Below are 23,461 nucleotides of genomic sequence, written 5' to 3'. Positions count from 1 at the left end.
AGGGGTGCCTAGAAGACTCTTGAGAGTAGTTGGAACTCCCATAGCTATAGTACTATGAGACTTTCTAGCTATCATATTGATCAGGTGTTTAGTATTTAGCTCAAAAAAACAAAGTTCTCATAATGACTCGAAACCTGAACAACCACGTCCGTCTCGGCGAAACGATCCTAACGCAACTCATTTCACTGAAAACTGAGCTTGTATGAGGAAGATATCGTGTTATGTCCACTTTGCCACACAGAAGGATTTCTGCAAAAAAAAAATGTATAGTCATTGCACAGTCAGCAGTCCGTACTGCTGATGTGGTAGGTGACTGAGCAGGGTCAAAGGTCGGTCAACATCTAATCAGATTATGACAAGTGTCAAGTTGTGCTTGGCTTATGGTGTGACGTGGCATGTTATTACTGGTTTGAAGTGGACCAATGAGGAGGGGACAAGTGGTAAGCCCGGACACTGCCACATGTCCCTCCCCAAAGGTCGATCATCGGCGCGCTGCAGTGGAAAAATAATGGGCAGGTTGGCGGGGTCGAACTCGCGACCTCGCCCCAGCAAACTCCGCAACATATCGTTATACCACTACCTTAGGTCTTAACCTATAACGCTCTTTGCATATATTTCAAGTTTCATGGTTTGTGGTTTGGGGGTTAGGAGGGAGCTAGCCCGCGGCCAGTGCCCTCGATGTGAACATGCCATAACATGTAATGGCTATGGTTACCGTTAACAGAAGCTGCGCCAACATAAACCATGACCGTTAACATTTAATCTGCCCATGTAACCTCTTCCACCAAGATCATCGAGGTTAATGGTTAGCAGAATTGTGGATTTGCGCTAATCACAATTAGTGATTAATTAATCGTGCTTAACATTAATTAATCTCCAGTTTAATTCGGCGGAGTTTTTGGTAGTCCCTCATTTTTCGGCGGTAACTCCAGTTTTAGTGGAGTTAAGTAGAGTTCCTCCAGTTTTATTGGAGGTTTACTAGGGAAAACAATTTTGACCATAACTAGAGCAAAATTCGACTAAATTGAGATCAGGAAAAGGTGTTCCTAGTTGATTTGAGAATTATGAATACATTGAAGCAGGTTTCAGGAGCAGTAGAGTATTTTAAACAATATTTTTTACATTATTGAGCTAATACAAAGACCCAAGCCATGGAAGCTAGATCAAGGAGATGTAGCCCAGGAGAGGTGAACTTCTTCATCAAAACACTATGTTAAGTGTTCAATTTGATGGTTTGTTGTACTTTTAATTGGTGATGTTCAACACTTGTTTTTCATACTATTTTGCTCATGAATTTAACATAAAACTTGATAAATTTATTTGTTTTCAATCACAAACACCATAAGGGAACTTATGCACATGAAGCAATTGACAAGCATTTGTTTATAAATCTAAAGTTGAAATTAGCACAACAAAACTAATATTCAATAACAGATCACCTATGTTAGAAGCACTGGAAGGGTAGTGGCACAAATTGTAGGACTATGAAGGTAAAGAAAAAGGTGCATTACCTTGGTTTGTGTAGGCTAGGGGATATGTGACTATAGTTAGGGAGGCTATTAGAGTTGGTGTCTAGGCCTAACACTTGTTTAGTATTAAGTATATGTATGTAGTTGGCTCAAGGTGATCCTTTGCTCTGGTGGAGTCATAGCCCCAAATCAGGGGGATTTAAAGCAATGAGGTTTATGGTTGGGTGGAATGTTTGAAGTTTGTAGTGAATCAATGAGAAATTGCAAAATAAAATAGTTCTTGCATTCCATGTGTTGTTAATTATGCATAATTATGTGTTTGTTGTTACTATTAACTTATTGAATATGTTGCACATGTTCCCTGTGTGTCTCGGTGCATTGGTTTGCATTTTGTTATACTTGTTTATTTGTATCATATTACACAACAATTCTCTATATATATCATTAGTAGAAAATGAAACTCGTATATGCAATCAAAGGGAAAATAACTCATTTATCTGAGTCAACAAGCAATGGATAATACATCTGATACAGTGGACATTGTATTTAGCCTACATTTGGTTCACCTAATTGGATGGTCAATGGACAATGCATTTTTATGCGTAGTCAATGGGCCAATTATATTCATTGTCTATTGGGTCAGGTCAGATCGTCATTCAAGACATTTTTTTTGTGAGAAAAGATTCAATATCATAATATAGTGAAAGAAGGAAAATGTGTTTAGATAGAGGGCGTTGACTATGTTACATGTTAAAATAGAGAGTGCTGGGTAGTTCACATGTTACATTTTTTTTTTTGTGAAAAAAGATTCAATATCATAATATAGTGAAAGAAGGAAACTGTGTTTTGATAGAGGGCATTGGCTATGTTACATGTTAAAATAAAGGGTGTTGGATAGACATATTAATTAGGTTGCTAGTATGAAGATCCTTCAAAACATAACTAACAAAATAGAGGGTATTGGGTAGGTGACATGTTAATTAGGTTTCTAGTGTGGAGATCCTTCAAAACATAACTAACAAAAGCATGGTTGGTGTGGTAGCCATTAGTTTGGACCAGAAGACTTCAAAGGAAAGAGAGAACAGCTATGTGCCAGCCACTATTTTGAACCAAAGACTTGAGGAAAGTGATGATAGTTTGAGATGTCTTTACGAAAAACCAACGGAAGCTCACCCGTAACCCCGACCCACATAAAAATACTTTCTTCAACAACAACGGGTTCGTTTTCGAAATCAAAAGTGGAAAAGTGGGGTTTGCTTCAATACCCTAGCTTTGGCGATCTTGTTTTCAAAATGGGTTTGGCAGTTCTCTGGTTTCCATCCCTGCGCTAACTCCAAACATTCAGGGCATAACAAAATTCTCTAGGAAACCACCATTGTTAAATCACCCCAAAAAGAGAGCTCTGGTATTTTGTCAACCCATATTTCATCTCACAACCAGTACTTACATTATCAATATCCAAAGAGAACAATGTCGTAACCAATGTCAATAACAGCAACCCTCAAACCCCTGAAATTTCCAGCTCTTTGGCAACAGCTGCCGAAAAAAGCCATGCAAATATGGGTTCCTGTGATTATATTTCTCGCTTGCAAGCATTTACCAACAACAAACACCTTGTAGAAGGTAAACTAGTCCATGCCCACATCATTCACAGTGGACTTGAATGCCAAGATATCTTTTCAGCGAACACGCTTATGAACATGTATATGAAATGTGGGCATATGCAGTACGCACGCAAAGTTTTTGAGAAAATGCCTGAACGAAATGTAGTCTCATGGACTGCCATGATTGCAGCTTATGCCAGGCATCGAAGAGCCGAGGAGGCCTTGGAAGTGTTTCGGCGAATGCAGCTAGCAGCCGTACAGGTAAATCAGTTTACGCTATCTAGTATTCTCTTTGTGGCCACTTGGGAGCTCAGCAAGCTGGGAAGGAAATCCACGGAGAAATAGTTAGAGGTGGATTTCAATCCAATGATTTTGTGGGCAGTGCGCTGACATGTATGGGAAATGCGGGTTAACTGAGGATGCGCGCAAAGTGTTTGACGAAATAGCTCAACGACCTTTGGTATTGTGGAATGCAATTGGTATTGTGGAATGCCATGATTGCAGGATATGTGCAGAATGGGATTTTTGATAAGGCTGAGGAGCTCTTTCAAGCAATGCCTGAGCAGAGTATCAAATCTTGCACTGCAATGATTGCGGGATATGCGCAGAAGGGGTCGTTTGATGAGGCTTTGAATCTTTTTCGGGAAATGCCTTAGCGGGATACCATTTCGTGGACTGCAATGGTTGTAGGATATGCGCAGAATGGACACCTTGAGAAAGCCCTGGAGTTCTTTCGGAAAATGCCAGAACGCAATGTTGTCTCGTGGACTGCAATGATGGCAGGATATGTACAGAATGGGCAGTTTGAAGAGGGCCTGAAGCTATTTCAGGAAATGATAGTAAGCGGTATGAAGCCAAGCTCAGACACCTTCAATAGCGTTCTCCCAGCATGTGCGAGCATGATTGCGCTGAAACATGGTAAGGAGATTCATGAGATTCATGAGGACATAATGAGAAGTGGAAGTCTGTTTGATGTCTTTGTGGGCAATGCACTTGTTGACATGTATACCAAATGTGGAAGCGTTGGAGATGCCCGCAAAGTGTTTGAAAAAATGCCTGCGAGAAATGTGGTCTCTTGGACTGCAATGATAGCGCCATATGCTACTCATGGTTGTGGGAAGGAGGCTCTCCACAGGTTTGAGCAAATGCTCCATTATGCAATCAATCCAAACCATGTCACTTTCCTAGCTGTTTTGTACTCGTCTTGACTGCACTAGAAAATCAACAAGGTCAAGGTTAGGGATTAGGGATGTCATTCTAGTAACTAGGGTGGCTTCCAATCATGTTTGGATTCTGGTCATTACTTAACCAAGTTCTCAATTCTATATAATGTACCTATGGAGGTATCACAGAGGATTATTGCGCTGGTAGGTGCTCTACAACCCAATTTATATGAGATACAACTTAATTTATGTGAGATGTGTAGATGTAAGGTAATTTATGTGAGATGTGTAGATGTAAGGTAAGAAAGTTTGTGACATATTTAAATGTTGGGAAAAAAATTATATAGAAAAAATAATGTAGGTTTTATATGTTTTAATTAAATGTCAAATTAAAACATATATAAATATAATATGTAAAATGCACATCGAAGTCAAATAATTTCACTTGACAATCATAGAAAAAATAATGTAGGTTTCATATGTTTCAATTAAATGTCAAATTAAAACATATATAAATATAATATGTAAAATGCACACTCAAGTGAAATAATTTCACTTGACAATGATTTATTTTGGTCATCTTAATTTATAAATTGAAAATTTAATAAATACAAATTAATAAATTGGATAAACATAAATTACAAAACCAGGGGCAAAACTATAATATTAAATCTACTAAAAATGAATGGTTTAGTAAGTTTTTTTCACAGGTGGGAAAACCTATCATAACTCAAACCAATAGTGAGGACCTCCATCTCTAACTTCTACCTCCATCTGTAACTGATAATAACCTATCATAACTCAAACCAATAGTGAGGACCTCCATCTCTAACTGCTACCTCCATCTCTAACTGCTAATCATGAATGCAGGCTAACTCATCACCTTTTTTCAAGGAAAACCACGCCACTTAGAATCACACCACTTGGAATAACCCACTGGGTAACTCATCACCTTTTTTCAAGGAAAACCACGCCACTTGGAATCACGCCACTTGGAATAACCCAGTGGGTACTCTTCGTTACTTGGAATAACCCATTGGGTACTTTTCGTTATGTTTCGTTACGCTCTTAGCCAACTAAAACTTCGTTATGTTTCGTTAAGCTCTTAGCCAAGTAAAAGCAGTTTTAGGGCATACTTCAGGGCAATGGTTTAATAAGTTATAGACTAAGTGATATTTATATAATATTTAATTTAATAGAAATTAAAAATCATAATTTAATAATATTTTTAAAATCAATTACAATTAATAAAAAGCTAAGTAAAAGCAGTTTTAGGGCATACTTCAGGGCAATGGTTTAATAAGTTATAGACTAAGTGATATTTATATAATATTTAATTTAATAGAAATTAAAAATCATAATTTAATAATATTTTTAAAATCAATTACAATTAATAAAAAGCTAAGTAAAAGCAGTTTTAGGGCATACTTCAGGGCAATGGTTTAATAAGTTATAGACTAAGTGATATTTATATAATATTTAATTTAATAGAAATTAAAAATCATAATTTAATAATATTTTTAAAATCAATTACAATTAATAAAAAATAACTAATATTAATGTAGAGTAGTTGAATTTGACCATCAAAAATTAACGTAGTAATAAATTTATTATGCAAATTAGGTATGTGGTCCATTGAAATAATTAATATAAAATATAAAATATGTATAATTTAATAAATGAAAATATATGTAGATGAAATACCTATTGAACACTTTAACAATAATTATGTAAATAATGTATATGAAAATGCCTATTTATAACTAAAATTTAAAAATTATCAATAAATAAACCAAGTGCCTTAAGGTTTTTTTAGGGTGCATAATTATTTATGCATTCAAATGTATATTTTAAATAACAAGAAATCACAATCTTGCTAGAAACTCCAACGGAAAAACCATTTCATCTATTAGTTAGACTACACCAAATTAAGATTGAGATAATAACTTTTTTATTATTAATTAATAAGTTTAAATTTTAACAGTTAAAAAATAATACTTGATTAATAGACTTTTGTGATCTATAGTGATTTTGATAAAGTTTTTTGGATTAATCACATTTCAAGTTGTTGGTGTTTTAAACCAACTAATGTGCTTCATCTTAAGGACAAAGGTGAAAAATAGTCTATCAACTTTTTTCACCTTTGTCCTCGGGATGAACCACATTAGTTGGTTTGAAACGTTGACCAACAACTTGAAATGTGATTAATCCAAAGACTTTATTAAAAAATAATACTTTAAAGAAATAATAAATGAATATTTATTATTTTTTCAAAATTCTTAACATAAATTGTCCATAGATGATGACCAGATGCTCTGTTAAGGCACACTTTGATGTAAAGTCGCTAGTTCAATTCCTCGCCCTAATTGGGGTGATATATTGGACATCATGAATATGTAGTCCGGCCAAGCTTACAAAAAAAAATATATTCTTGACATAAATTACTATTAATATATTATAATTTATATTACTTTATAAAAATATTATTTAACAAACAAAACACACTTACTACTTAAATATATTTGAGACATGGAATGAAAAATAGAAATTATATTATTTTTAAAACCAGTTTAGATCTATCTTAATTGTGGATATACCAAGTGTTGAGAGGGATCAAATCTCTTGAGATATAAACTTTTTTTAAAGTCACAAGAGATTTGATCCCTCTCGACGCTTAGTAGATCCAGAGTTAAGATGGATCTAGGATGGTTAATGTAATATCAAATACTTAGGGAGCTATGTAAGGGGAATATGTAATACAACATGACAATAATTATGGAATAAGGACGACATGGTAGTTGGTCGATAATCAATAGATCCATTAGATAGTTGGAAGTGATAAATGTAATAATGAAAGACAATTGGTATAGACTCCCAAAAATACTCAAGAGAGTATATATATACACTTGAGTATCATTGTATTAACATGTGTTGAGGATTGTATTATAACAAGCATGACTTTTGGAGTGATGGTGCTATCTTTCTTTAATGTTTTTCTCTATATATTTTTGTTCATTCTTGTGTAAATATAATTTGTGATTTTGAATCTAGGGGATTTAATTTTTTTTATCCATTAAGCTTCACTACAATTGGTATTATAGCTTTTTCTTGGAAAAAAAAAAAGTAGAAAAAAAATGTTTTCTTTTTTTGCAAATTTTGTAGAGAAAATGTGATTGTGACATTAAGATCCATTTTAAAGGCTTTTGTGTTGAATTTGAAGAAATAAATTCCAAGTCTAAATTATTGTCACATAAATACACAATTAAAAAAGAAACACTTCACTCAAACCAGAGTTTGGGAAGTGAAGTTAACATTGACTTAATATAAATTATTATATGTGGTTTTTCTTTCTTTTCTTTTCTTTTTAAGTGTGACAATTGTGAATCTTGTAAAGCAAATACTTTTAGATAAAGTGCCTAGATTTAACCAAACCAAAACTACTATAAATAGAGTGAGTGCATTCAAATTTTGGATCATAATAAAGAATAATAGGATGATCACCAGAGTTATACTCTTTTCAAATTAAAATTTGTGTGATTTGCTTATATCTCTATTTTTGAACCAAATTGTTATAGAACTTGTGCTAAGCACAACAGTTGTGACATTTCAAAAATGGGGTCATACTAGAAATTATTATTGTTTTGGGAGTTACACCTCCTTTAAGTTGTGACTCCAAACCCTCCCAATAATTCTTGCAACACACTTTTCTATATGTTCGTGTATTAGATAGTTGTAGGACCAACTTTATTAGAAGTAGAGTAGTTGTGGTATTCAAAACTAGGGAAATTGTGATCAATATTGAAGTTATTACATGGTCATTTCAAATTCATTGCCCCAAAACTCTTATTGTAAAAAGGAATTCTATTGAAAAGTAAGTGATTTCTTCAAAACTCTAGTTCTACTTTTAGGTTTCCATAAGGAAGATGCATTTCACATGAACTCTAATGGTCCTAGTTGTAGAAATTTCTCTATAGATCAACTAGCTCTGATACCATGTAGAATTTTCCATCGTAGATCACCTGATTATGCAATATACTAAAGCAAAATACAAGATCTACTTCTACAACAAACTTTTCGAAAGCTTAATCGAATATGAGCAAGATCAAAGAGAACACAGATAACAGATGAAGAGAAATCAATCACACATGAACACAGAAGAATAACCTGGGGAAAGCCTCAACCTAAAACCCCAATCTCTGTATTATCATACAAGTGGAAATATGTTGAGATTACAAAAAGGATCATCTCACAAGCTGTCCTGCTCCCTCTGCAATCCAACTGCTGCTTATAAATAGTCAAAGGCTTCTCACAAACCTTCTCCTCTGCCCTCCAAGCCTCCTATTTCCTTGCGCAGTTTTCCTTGGGGTCCAGTGCTGCCACCTATGTGAATTGGCCTCTTCACACACTCACTAACCTCTAATCTAACTGCGCAATCCTGAAGGAGATAATTCCTTCTGCATGGATGAGTTTCCTATATAGGAAAAATCCTCCAACTGATAGTACATTGTCCCTTCCTCTAATCTCAACTGGGTCTCTGACTGAACTAACATGCATGAGTTATTTATGAGAGAATATTAATTTATCTGGAGAGTAGCAGTTACATGCACGCAAGCATTAACTAACTGAACTCACAATTAATTCCACAAACGGTTGGAACTAATCTAACTGGACTTAACTCAGTTAACTGAGCTAACTAATTACAACTCAAATTACACCTCATCCTTATCTCTTTAACTGGGGGATAAATTTCTCAATCAATGGAGAAAATTGTTGAATGTCTTCACATAGACTTCATGTTTGATTTTATACAACTAATTAACTCAAGATGAATTAATTAATTATTTTACAAACAACTGCTAAGATCAAATTCGAATTTTACTTCTCAATTTTAGTTTAGGGACTAACTAAAATTGGAATCCATCTTGAAATACTGTTTATAGCAATGTTATTTTTAGCACTTCCAGTTTTCATTCCTTATTGCTATGTCTAACATTGGTACCCAAACTGCTATTTATAGAAATGCTATTTTTAGCCTTTCTTGTTGCCATTTTCAACACTTCCTCTCAACAAGAAAGGCATTCAACTCGAACCCGATCCTGAACCTTTCGAATGTTCTACATGCAACACTTCTCCCAAGTGTTATTGCTCTAGCAACTCTAGAAACAAAAAATCTCCCAACTAACCTCCCTATTGGGCTAGAAACATCCTTTGATGTTGAAGTTTCCTCTGTCGCTGACAAGTGCTCCCTCTATGACCTCTGAGCTATTGCAACACTCCATGCATCTCGCATCGTTGCACACCTCTCTATGTCAACCTGCACTGGTGCAACACTCTTGTGCCTATCGCATTGTTGCAACCTGATAGCTCTGCACTGTCTTGGGAGTCCTGCACTGTAGCTCTCTCTGCCACTCCATCCGCATCTATCTCTACCCACTCAGCCAGTCCTGCTACTCCTCAGCGGGGCTCCCGTAGCAAAGTCTAATCAAAGAGGTTGGGTACCTCAACGATCCTGCCCCTATTCCAGCCTTCTTGGGACTGTCACTCCACATCGCCCCACCTCCTACCTGGAGGTATGGATGCATGTGATCCCTCTACACACTTGGCTCGAAATTTCCCCCTATTGAAGGTTTTTGCATGAGTGGATGCCTCCACTCAATCTCCTCTCGGCGTCTCTAGTTGTGGCTTCTCCACAACCTCATGAAGTTGCTTCACCAATTGTGGCTCCTCTACAATTGTTTGAGACTTCTTCTGGTGCTACATGTTGAGAGGTAATGTACTCTCCCTCTCAACCACCAAGCCTCCATCAATTTCTTTGCTCCTCAAGGCTTTGCATGCATCTTGAACCTCAAGAGCATGCAGGTTCTTGACTCGTGAACCGATCTGCTTCACCTGTCTATGTTGGGTCCCTATAATACTAGTGATTACCCCATTACTATTGTATTTATACCCCTTATTTATATTGTTGTGCCCCTATTACCCCCATATTGTTATTTTTTTGCCCCTTAGAATCCCTCTATTGTTATTTTTGTGGCTTTATATTATTATTGTTAGGTCAGCTGGATTATATTGTGACTCCTTAGACTCCTATATATAGAAAGGAGGTTTTGTCATTTGTATCATCCAAGAATTGTTCATTTATGTAATGTAAAGGAGGTTTCCCCCTCGAAGAGGCTGAATTCTAAGGCGTTGATCTTTATTTTCTATCTTTTCTTGAGCTGGTTTCATAACATTTGGTATGAGAGCTTTGGATTCTAGGGTTTCGCTGCTCCAAACAGGTCATCGTGGCATTTTCGCTATAACTTTTTTTCTGTGATGTTTCAGAAGTCGCAAAAAAAACCCATTTGAGAAGACGTCACGCTGAACCTTGGGTCCGAATTTCAGAGCATTTTGCGCGATATTTTCGGAGATATGATCTGAGGAAGTTGGTCTTTTTGCAGACTCCTGAATTACATTCAAAACAGGTGACCTGGGGAAAATCGTCATAACTTTCTTTCTGAGCATCAGATTGAAATTTCGTAAGAACTTAAAGAAAGAGTACGGACTGTAGTTTTCTTGTATATATTTTTCAGAGTCAAAGGTTGGAACAGTGACACGTGGCACTTCATACAAGTTCGCTCTACTGAACTAGTCTATAATCAGGTCACTGCAGGGGATTGTGCATAACTCTTTCTTGGAGAATCCAATTTGGATCAGACTAGTGGCATTGGAAAGAGGACATAGAAGGCTACTATAGGTCACAGTTTCAGAACTGGATGATTCGAAATTACAGAGATACATCAGATTCAATATCAGGCTTCTACAAAGTAAAAAAAGGTGTGTAGTTTTTTTTTAATTTTTGCATAAGCTTGGTTTGAATGAATTCAAAGGGCATAGTAAAGCATTATTATCGGTAACTGATGCCCCGAGGAAAGAAAATGCAAACACCTAGTAAGGAACCTGAAATCTCTAGCATGACTCATGAAGAAGAGGAAGAAATGCTACATGATATATCAAAATTAAAAGAACAAGTGCAACAAATGTCACGCTCACAAAAGCTAACAGATGCTAAGATAAATGGCGTGGAATCTAAGATAAATGGCGTGGAATCTAAGATAAAGGGCATGGAAGCTAAGATGGATGATCTCAAGACAGATTTGAGGGCAGATTTGAAGACAGACATGGCAGATTTAAAGACAGATTTGACAAATTTTCTACAAGAAATACTTACTAATGGTGAAAAGGTTGTAAAGGAAACTCATGATGTGAACAAAAGAAATGTTAATCATGATTCCATAGACTCTAATGTTGGATCGAAGACTCACCATATTCCAAAAATCGATATGAGGAAGTTTGATGGCAAGGATCCCGCCACATGGATATTACAGATGGAGCAGTTCTTCGATCTCAATAATGTGCAAAACACACAAAAGGTACGTATGGCGACTTTATATTTGGAACCAAATCAGTTTGTATGGTATCAATGGCTTTGTTCTCGTAAACAATTTATCACTTGGGCAATTTTTACGGAAGAATTGATAGCACATTATGAGGATACAAAAAACAACACTTTTTTTAGCCAATTGATAAGTCTCAAACAAAAGGGTTCAATAATGGAGCACATTGAGGAGTTCCAAAAATTGAACATAAGGGTAAAAGATATTCCAGAGGAGCATAGGATTGATGTGTTCATAGGGTCTTTAAAGGATAATATCCAACATGATGTGCGCCTTTGGGAACCTGATTCATTAGAGAAGACATTCAAGTTAGCAAGAAAAATGGAAAGCAAAATTATGGCAACTAGGAAGCATACCATTCACAACTATAAAGACGGAAATGTTGTTGCCCACAGTCTTCCACAACCTACAAGGTTGACACCACAACAATCGGAAGAAAAAAGAGCAAAAGGGCTTTGTTACAATTGTGATAGCAAATACACAAAAGGCCATAAGTGTGCTGAGAAGAAATTATTCTACATAGATTGTGAAGAGGAAGAAGAAAAGGAGCAAGAAAGGTCAAAAGAAGAGGATATATTCCAGGAACAAAGCCTAGATGAAGAACAAATAAATCCGACCATATCTTGTAATGCATTGGTGGGAATTACCACTCCTCAAACCATCAAGATAGAAGGACAAATCAAGAAGAAAAAGGTAATAGTGTTGATTGATTCAGGAAGCACCCACAATTTTATTCATTGTAGGGTAGCAAAAGAATTGAATTACTTCCTATATCCAGCACCAGAGTGTCAAGTGATGATTGCAAATGGAGGAACAATAAATTGTTCTGGAAAGTGCCATAATATCAAGCTATCCATAGGAGAATATGTATTGACTAGCCCAATGCTTTCCATTCCAATGGGAGGTGTTGATGTTGTACTAGGAGTCCAATGGCTACAATCCTTGGGTACAATAGCTTTTAATTTTCAAGAACTTTTCATGAAATTTTTTGTGGAAGGAAAGGAAGTTGAATTAAGGGGTATTGCAGGGAAACCAAGAAAGATAATCAGCTCTAATGGCATGACACAGCTTCTAAAAAAAGAGCAAAGAGGTGTAATTGCACAATTATGTTCGCTAGATGTTTCCATATTGGAATCATCTATTTCTCCAGATCTCCAAAAAGTCCTGGACAATCATTCCAAGGTATTTGAGACTCCCACAGGTCTCCCACCTATGCGTGATCATGATCATGCTATTCATCTGATTCCAGGAAGTGTTCCTCGAAACATCAGGCCGTACAGATATCCATATGTCCAAAAAAGTGAAATTGAACGTATGGTTGCAGAAATGCTAGAGGCTGGTATAATTCAACCGAGTCAAAGTTCTTTCTCAGCTCCAGTAGTATTGGTGCAAAAGAAGGATGGATCATGGCGCATGTGTCCAGATTATAGGGAACTCAACAAGCTCACTATTAAAGATAAGTTCCCCATTCCTGTCATTGATGAATTACTGGATGAATTGCATGCATCAATTTACTTCACCAAGTTGGATCTTCGTTCGGGATATCATCAAATCAGAGTGAAGATTGAAGACATTCCGAAAACGACATTTAGAACTCATGAGGGTCATTATGAATTTTTGGTCATGCCTTTTGGCCTTACCAATGCACCTTCAACATTTCAAGGTTTGATGAATGCAATTTTCAAAGCATTCCTTAGAAAATTTGTGTTGGTATTTTTTGATGATATACTAATCTACAGCAAGTCTTGGAAGGATCATGTTGAACATGTTGACAAGGTGCTACAACTATTGGAGGAGAAACAATTATATGCAAAAAGATCCAAATGTTTCTTTGGAGTCCAGGAGGTGGAATATTTGGGTCATATTGTATCTCATGAAGGAGTTAAGGTAGACCCTAGCAAAATTAAAGCCATTAAGGAATGGAAAATCCCCACATCCATAAAGCATCTGCGAGGATTTCTTGGGTTGACAGGGTATTATCGCAAGTTTGTTAAGAATTATGGGAGAATAGCAGCACCTCTAACAACATTATTGAAGAAAGATTCATTTTCATGGACTCCGGAAGCAACAAAGGCCTTTAAACATCTTAAAGAGGCAATGTGCCAAGCACCGGTCTTAGCTACACCGGACTTCACAAAAACCTTTATTGTGGAATGTGATGCTTCAGGAAATGGAATTGGTGTTGTTCTAATGCAAGATGAAAGACCCATTGCTTTTGAAAGTCGTCCAATCAAGGGAAAGTTTTTAAGCAAAGCTATTTATGAGAAGGAAATGTTGGAAATACTCCATGCACTTAAGAAATGACGACCCTACCTAATGGGAAGACACTTCAAGGTAAAAATGGATCATGATAGCCTTAAATACTTTTTAGAACAAAGATTATCCTCTGAAGAGAAACAAAAGTGGGTCACAAAGATGTTGGGTTATGACTTTGAAATCATCTACAAAAAAGGGAAGCAAAATGTGGTGGCAGATGCACTCTTAAGAAAGGATGAGGATATGGAAGCAATGTTGTGTGCCATTTCTATTATCCAACCAGATTGGATAAACGAAGCAAAGGAGGAATGGAAGAATGACGAAGAAGTGTGGGCACTTATTCGAAAGCTACAACAAGATTCCAGTACTTCTGATACATTTAGCTGGCAAAATGATTCGCTATGGTACAAAGATCGCTTATACCTCTGTTGGGCCTAAGTTTTGGTCTATTTTTGCTTAGGGAAACCTACTTAATTCTTATATTTTCCATCCATTTTCCATCACATCCATCTCATTTTGATGTATTTTATGCATATTCAGGTGTTTAATTTTAATTTTGCAATTTCTAGAAGTTTTTATGAAAATTGAGTTTCAAGTGCAATTTTGGACTGAATCAGAAATTCCCGTAATAGCTATGTGGATGACCTATTTGCAGGACACTTGGGATCGAGTTTGATGCATGGATGGACAGCGTGGGAACTAGGACTAAGCTAACTCCACTTGGTTCGGCCAGAACAAGCTTTATTAGGCTCGGTCAAGGCTGGTCAAACATGACTAGTCACCAGAAAATCCCTAGGAAATAGGGCAATTTTGAGATTTTATGGGATTGACCATATTTCTTGGGATGGATTGGATGAGTTCGACTTAGATAGGTGGATATGAGTAGATATGAGTGTTAGAGATAATATAGACTAGTTTGTTTCATTAAACCTCTATTTAAAGCCAAGACTTTGATGGCTTTTGTAATGGAATTGGTATGTAACTGTTGTATAATTTGAGTTGGGAGCTAATTTGAAGAACTTGTTTCATTCCAATTTGTTGTTCATGCTTGGTTGATCTACTGAAGTTGTTGTAGCTGAGATTTCTTCAAGTGTGCAAGGCAAGGGTGGAGGGCCCCCACACCAAGCTAAGTACACTTCTGGTTCAATTTTCATAGTTTTCATAGACTAGTTTTTGTTTCAAATGTATTTAGATGTGTGATGATTGCTGAATGAATATTGGTTTAATTATAATCTACATATGAAGGGACACACAAGAATTTAAGTTAAATTCTCCTTCTATTTGATCTTGAACTAAAACTGAATTTCATTCTCCATTTCTCATTTGAAGTTATTTATGCATTTCTGGTTTGAAGCAATGGTGATTGTGATATAGTAGGATTGTGAAGAAGGACAATCTGGACCTCCTTAGTTAGGAGCATCTTCTTTTACATCTTCTGCATCATAAGCCATTTTTAATTAGTGCTCTTAGATTTATCTTCATGAATGTAGTATTGTAGGGAAGAACAACCTGGTTCTCCTAAGTTAGGAGCCTCTTCCCTCATATATTACATAAGTGAATTAGAAATTGTTAAAATAGGTTTATATTTGTAATATGTACTTCTTTAAATCTTCAAATTTTATCTTCTAAACTTGATTATATCTGATGTCCATATACAGTGGATTTGCCTCCAAGTTTTACAAACCCGGATTGATAATTAAATACTTGTGTTAATTTAGTCAATAAATTAGCCCAACAACCTCTGTAAGAATTCCCAGCTAAAACAAAAGATTCTTATGGAATTGCACACTTCTCCCTTAGGAGGGCACTCAGGATTTTTAAAAACTTACCACAGGGTTAAGAAGGAATTTTTTTGGGATGGCCTTAAATCAGATATTCAAAAGTTTGTGTCGGAATGTTTGGTTTGCCAACAAAATAAAGTTGAAACAATTAAGACACCAGGTCTATTGCAACCTTTATCCATTCCAAGCCAACGTTGGGAGGAGGTTTCAATGGATTTTATCACAGGTTTACCCAAGTCTGAGGGAAAGAGTGTCATCATGGTGGTAGTTGACAGACTTACCAAGTATGCACACTTTTGTGCATTATCACATCCATTTAAAGCCAATACAGTTTCTACTGCATTTATGGAAACAGTTCAAAAGCTACATGGAAATCCAAAGATTATTGTAAGTGACAGAGATCCCATTTTCACTGGAAATTTTTGGACAGAATTATTTTCTTGTCTTGGTACTCAGTTAGCTCATAGCTCATCTTATCATCCTCAATCTGATGGGCAAACTGAGATAGTAAACAAATGTTTGGAAGGATATCTTCGTTGCTTTGTATCTGATAAACAGACACAATGGGTCAAATGGTTGCCTCTGGCTGAATGGTGGTATAACACTTCCTTCCATACAGCAACAAAAATGACCCCATTTATGGCACTTTATGGGTACCAACCACCATCAATCACATCATATTTAAGAGAAAATTCTAAGGTTCAGGCAGTGGAACATCACATCGAACATCAACAACAACTCCTCCAACTCTTAAAGGATAACCTCGTGTTGGCACAAAATAGAATGAAACAACAGGCAGATCAACATCGCAGTGAAAGAAGTTTTGATGTAGGTGATTGGGTATTCCTACGGCTACAACCATATAAGCAAATGTCCCTAAAGCAAGCTAAGAAGGATAATAAATTATCACCAAAGTATTATGGTCCGTACAAGGTGTTGGAAAAGATTGGTACTATGGCATACAAATTGGAGCTTCTTGCAGCTTCTCGATTGCACCCAGTTTTCCATGTTTCATGTTTAAAGAAGGTTATAGGTGACAAGCTCCCAGTTCAAACAATATTGCCAGAACTTGACGAGGAAGGAAAAATTATATTGGAACCGGAAGCAGTCACAGAAACAAGAACTCGACAGCTACGAAATCGATCAATTTCAGAGTATCTTATCAAGTGGAAGAACTTATCCGCTGAAGATTCCACATGGGAGGATGAGAATTTTATGCAGAAGTATCTAGAACTACTCAAGCGTTGAGGACAACACTTTTTTGAAGGAGAGGGGCATGTTGGATCCCTATAATACTAGTGATTACCCCATTACTATTGTAGTTATACCCCTTATTTATATTGTTGTGCCCCTATTACCCCCATATTGTTATTTATGTGCCCCTTAGAATCCCTCTATTGTTATTTTTGTGGCTTTATATTATTATTGTTAGGTCGGCTGGATTATATTGTGACTCCTTAGACTCCTATATATAGAAAGGAGGTTTTGTCATTTGTATCATCCAAGAATTGTTCATTTATGTAATGTAAAGGAGGTTGCCCCCTCGAAGAGGCTGAATTCTAAGGCGTTGATCTTTCTTTTCTATCTTTTCTTGAGCTGGTTTCATAATAGTCTAGTGGTGATGTGTCGAAGGAAAACATTTCCCTTACTGAAGACTACATCATAGCCTTTGTCTTCCAACATTACGATCGACACCAAATTTTTCTTCAGTCCTGGTACATACTTGACATCGGTCAAGGTAATGCGAGCTCCATGCTCCCTCTGAAAAACAACCATGCCTACACCTGAGACACTATACTTTTCATCATTACCCATCGCTATGAGTATCTGGAGATCTTTCTCCTCCAAGGTACTGAACAAACTCTTGTCACCGGTCATGTGGAAAGAAGCTCCACTGTCAAGAAACCAACCACATCCCACCATGGATGAAACCATGCATGCGAAGAGGGTGAAATCCAACTCAAACTGTGAGGCCAATGCCTCACCTTCATATCCTTCCTTGGATCCCATCTTGGATTTCTTCAATGGACAATTTGTAGCAAAATGGCCCACCTCATGACAACGAAAGCATCACACTTTCGATTTGTCAAACTTCTTCCCACCATGGGAAGAATTGGATTTGGAATGATAATCCTTCTCCTTCCCTTTCTTTTCCCTACTCCCTAAGGCGGAATTTTCTTCATCCTCCTTGGATGAAGAACCATCTCTGGTGCTTCTCCTTATCTCCTCCTGCATCATATTCGACCAAAGTTGTTCCCAATCTCGCAGTTTTTCTCTTCCATTAACCGAGTCTTAGTAGCTATGCCAGCTCTTAGGAAGACCGAGGAGTGCAAGACTCACCATGTCATCATCGCTTGTCATGATCCCTACACTTCCAAGCTCATCCCTATAGGTGGTGAGCTTGTTCTGATATGTAGAGATCGTGCCGCCCTTTTCACACTTGATTTTTCGAAGCTTGTCTTTTAACGCCAGCTTCCTCTGATCGTTGTTGTATAGATATAGATCTTTCAATGTTTTCCACATCGAAAATGGTGTCTCCCTCCCATGGAGACTCGAGACTATGTGGTATCGAACTCCCTCCAAAATGATTCTCCTTGCTCTAGCCACACATTTCTTCCATTTCGCCAATTCTGTAACATCAGTCGGCTTGGGGACTTCTTGATCAATGAAGTCCTTTAGATCATTATCTTCTAATACTGCTTCCATGCAATCCTTCCAGGCTATATAATTCGAGTTGCCATCAATGGCATACTCGAGTCTTAAACCGTTGGACGCCATTGGTGAAATTTAGATGTCATAAGAACTTGATTTCTATATTCAGGAAGCTCAAACTTTGAACTTCTCCCTTCGTGTATATTGTTCTTCGCTTTGATCACCTTTTCTCTAATACCATGTAGAAATTTCTCTATAGACCAACTAGCTCTGATACCATGTAGAATTTCCCACCGTAGATCACCTGATTATACAATATACTAAAGCAAAATACAAGATCTACTTCTACAACAAACTTTGCGGAAGCTTAATCGAATATGATCAAGATCAAAGAGAACATATATAACAGATAAAGAGAAATTAATCACACATGAACACAAAAGGATAACCCGGGGAAAGCCTCAACCTAAAACCCCAATCTCTATAATACCATACAAGTAGAAATATGTTCAGATTACAAAAAGAATCACCTCACAAGCTATCCTTCTCTCTCTGCAATCCAACTGCTGCTCATAGACAATCAAAGGCTTTTCACAAACCTTATTTTCTCCCCTCCAAGCCTCCTATTTCCTTGCGCAGTTTTCCTTGGGGTCCAGTGCTGCCACCTATGTGAATTGGCCTCTTCACACACTCACTAACCTCTGATCTAATTGTGCAATCCTAAAGGAGATAATTCCTTCTGCATGGATGAGTTTCCTATATAGGAAAAATCCTCCAAATGATAGTACACTGTCCCTTCCTCTAATCTCAACTTGGTCTCTAATTGAATTGACATGCATGAGTTATTTATGAGAGAATATTCAGTTATTTGGAGAGCAGCAATTACATGCATGCACGCATTAACTAACTGAACTCAAAATTAATTCTACAAACTGTTGGAACTAATCTAACTGGACTTAACTTAGTTAACTGAGCTAACTAATTACAACTCATCCTTATCTCTTTAACTGGGGGATAAATTCCTCAATCAATGGAGAAAATTGTTGCATGTCTTCACATAGACTTCATGTTTGATTTTCTAAAACTAATTAACTCAAGATGAATTAATTAATTATTTTACAAACAACTGCTAAGATCAAATTCAAATTTACTTCTCAATTTTAGTTCAGGGACTAACTAAAATTGGAATCCATCCCGAAATGCTATTTATATTAATGCTATTTTTAGCACTTCCATTTTTCGTTCCTTGTTGCTATGTCCAACACTGGTACCCAAACTGCTATTTATAGCAATGCTATTTTTAGAATTTCTATTTTTAGCATTTCTTGTTGCCATTTTCAACACTAGTATTAAAAAATATATCACATGGAGAAGTCAGATTACCCAAAGGAGTGGAGCATAGGGCTAGTCATGGATTTAAAAGCCAATGTGACCATATGGGTGAAGTTGCTTAACATAGGGGAGATGTTGAAACTTCTAGAGGTAGAATATGACAAATTATTTTTAGACATATGGTCTCATGCTAAGAATTAGAGGTTTATTTATAATTGGAAACTTCTCACTGCAAGTTTGTGGATTCTTTCAACACGAGAAGGTTGATATCATCAATATTGACTATACTAAAAGATTGTAAGTCTCCACAAACCATATTCAAAACACAAGGGTTGAGGGTGAGAATGTTCAAATTTTAAATATTTGAAGATTACAATTGATAAATGTGTTTTACGTTTTGCTTTTCATGTTATAGATATGGATGATGTGGTTTTTATTCTTGAACATCCTTGGATGAACTTGGCATGTTTAATCATAAAATGGTTTTTCAATCAAAGTTCACAGAAGAGAGTTTTAATCATATGAATTCAAGTGATGATGGATCCTGCCTAGTGATCATAGTGATCACGTTAACTTTATGTTCGAACGATCATTTGAATATTACCCTTATCACTAAGTTCATTGTTGTCCCAATTTACTTAATGGCTAGATTGACATAATGAAATATAACTTGATGCCATTTTTGGGTTCAATATCATTTGCATACCCTAATATGAGTCAAGGAATAGTTGAGATGGCATAGTTAATGAACAAATGATCTAGTGGATTCATGTAACAATAGCACATAGAAATGATTGGATTAAAAAAATGCTTCTTGTATGTGTGGTTCTTAGTTGTTCTAGCAACAACAATAGACCTGAGGAATCTTAGAGTTTTTTTTAGCATACTCACTAATCTATGAGCCTCTATGTTAGTTTTGTTGATAATTACACCTTGAACATGCTAAATCTTGAGCAAGTGTCACCAATATACTAAAGCATATTAGTTGGGAATTATTTTGAGTTATTATTACTATGCTCAACACATAATTGGCATAATTAGTCTAAAACTCTGATATTTGGTTGATAATATAATAAAGTGGCAGTTTTTGCTTCATCCACATCATACCTTCCATCTCTATATGTTAAATAAAGGGGTGTGCTTATAATCTAATCACCCAAAACCTTGGTAAAAGTTAGGTAAAGCGAAGTTGTAAGCTAAGGAGGCAAAATGCCATATTTGTTAATGAAAGACTAGATTCAGAAGATCTTAGACCACTACCTTGGTATATGGAAATCTAAGTAAGAGGGATTGAGGCTCGCTACTAACCCAGGAAAAGGAAATTTATTTTCATTATAAAACAACAACTTTATGAGAAAGCAAATTGTAATTTTTAATGTCTAGCCCCAAGTCTTTGTTGAAAAGTCACAGGGAGAAAACAAATTGTAATAGGAAACCTCATGGGAATTCAGAAGTCAAATAGTTCTAAATATAATCCTCTTAAGTAAAATTGCAAGCTTGTAAAAAGGAATTAAAGGGCTAAAACTCTAAAGGTTTATTTGAAATGTGAATGGTTTCAATGTTGAAACATTAAAACCATTGAACTTCTTGTATTGTGTCTCTATATAAATAAGATCAAAGCCAATGAGAAGGGGTTTTTCCTTAACGTTGTAAGTTTTCTTCTTGTTAATTGAGAAGCCACTATTAACCAAATTCTACTATTCATCTCTAGTGCTACTATGAATTTAGTGTAAATTATTATTGTTGTTCATGGTGGTCTAGAGATTTGTGAGAGTCCATCTCCATATATTCTAGACTTTTCTCATGCAATCTAGTATCTATTCTTACTACCCTATTTTTGTTTTCCTAACAACTTAATATGGAGTTGTCACTAGTGGTCCAAAGATAATGTAGTTCATTATCTTGTGAACTTATTTTCTCATTGTATCTATGTTTGTTCCATGTTTTTTAAAGTTATTATTAAATATCATAGTATAGGTAGATTACATTATTTTTAAAACATCCTTATTTCAACTATATATCTTAAATTTAAATCATAAAACCAACAATGGCAACGAGGGCATAATTTAGAGGGTTTGCCATAGCAAATAGGGGAAGTTTTAATTGGGTCGATTTGCTTAGTGACCCTATGACGTTGACAAAGTGACTTTTCATGTGTCCATGAATCTCTACTAGGTATTGTTAAATTATGAGCATTAAGTATGAAAAACCACATGCTTTCTGTTGTGGTTTTTTCTAGCACCACCAGCACGAGTGCTTCAAGGGACATTGAAAGCCTCCTAGAGACAGCTGTAGAAATTTTGAATAATATGACACATATTCACAGAGATTATCCATATTATACACTTATAAGCGGAACATGCATAATACATAACCTCCTCTACGTTGATCATCAATTTACAGAAGCAGAAACATTCAGAGGCGTACATAGAAGCATCAATCACACATATCAACACAATATTTTCCCGGGGAAAGCATCTCGCTAAAAACCCCAACTATATGTATATTATAGTGATTGAATCATGTAACAATACATAGTACAATACTCCTCACAAGTACTCAGTACTATCTCCACATGCTACACACAATACAGCTCAGATCTGATCTCCAAATCTCCCCCACTGCTTGCCTGCCTCCACAGCTCAATACCTGCTCAAGAATGAATGAGAATGGTTTACCAAACTCGTATTTAACCTCCAAAGAATCACTCACACTGGGAAAGACGTGAGCAGAGGCTATAATACTTGGTATTGGCCAATTCATTGGCATACTCAATCCCTTTGATTGTGCAAATCATCATGCATAACTATAGTCACAACTGATAGCAATCTAATCCTCTAACACCTATCCCTCCTGAACTGAACATGCACTGACATGCAACTGAGTTAACTGATGTATTCTATAGTTGCATTATGAGTTAATAATTAGTTTAACAACTCATCATTAGTCTATTTGCAGTTAGACTAATTACAACTAGTTTAACCAAGTCAAACTGAACACAACTCCATCAACTCTACAATCAACTCCACCAAACTCAACTGATTGAATTCTAATTGAAGTCATGCATGCAACAACTCAACTGACCCACAAAGAAAGCGTACTTCCTTTTGACAGTTGCATGTGCCACACCTGTAGCTCAAACTGAAGTGCTCCAAGAGAATAAGATCAAGTTTATAGTCCAAATATTATTATGGGACAATAATATTTGACTTTTGTATTTTTGACAGCCAGTCTAAAAATAGACTTTGATCACTCCAGTTGTGATCACTCCTGCTGTGGTCACTCCTGCTGTGATCACTCCTGTTGTGATCATCCGTGCTGTGGTCACTCCTGCTGTGATCATCCCTGCTGGGATCCAAAAATAGAACTTGTGCCATAATTTGCCTGCGGGCCCACTTAGTGAAGGCGACTCTTTTCACTAAGCTCCATCATGATTCTTGTTGCATTCTCAACAATCATTTCTTGTTGCACACTTTTCAACAACAGCCTCTAGGTTGATTGTAGACCAATGCCTAGGACATCTTAAATAGAGGAATGCATGGAAGATTATGAGTGGGGTTTCTGTTGCACTCCAATTGTCACGTAAGTAAAAAGAGAATAAAGAGGTCTTGGTTCAAAAGTTTGTCATGTAGGAAAACTCAAGCCGACATGTGGATCCAAATGTTCAGGGGGTAAATCGGGCCAACCTCAAAGAGAAATGTCTGGTTCTGGTGGCTGACACACAACAACAGCGAGCGTTATATTGAAGTTGTAGTAAAGTGAAGATGAGGA

General features: G+C 36.4%; 1 pseudogene; it reads left to right on the top strand.

Annotated features, from left to right (window-relative positions):
• Positions 1–3,753: 3,753 nt before the first annotated feature.
• Positions 3,754–4,281, top strand: LOC149215039 (putative pentatricopeptide repeat-containing protein At3g23330 pseudogene; annotated as a pseudogene).
• The last annotated feature ends 19,180 nt before the right edge of the window (positions 4,282–23,461 follow it).

Source organism: Pinus tabuliformis, chromosome 1_1, assembly GCF_031772625.1.
Source record: "Pinus tabuliformis cultivar Carrire ecotype Pingquan chromosome 1_1, CPIR1, whole genome shotgun sequence".
Classification (NCBI taxonomy): Eukaryota; Viridiplantae; Streptophyta; class Pinopsida; order Pinales; family Pinaceae; genus Pinus; species Pinus tabuliformis.
The sequence above is the reverse complement of the archived record's forward strand: the minus strand, read 5'-3'. Positions and strand labels throughout refer to the sequence as shown.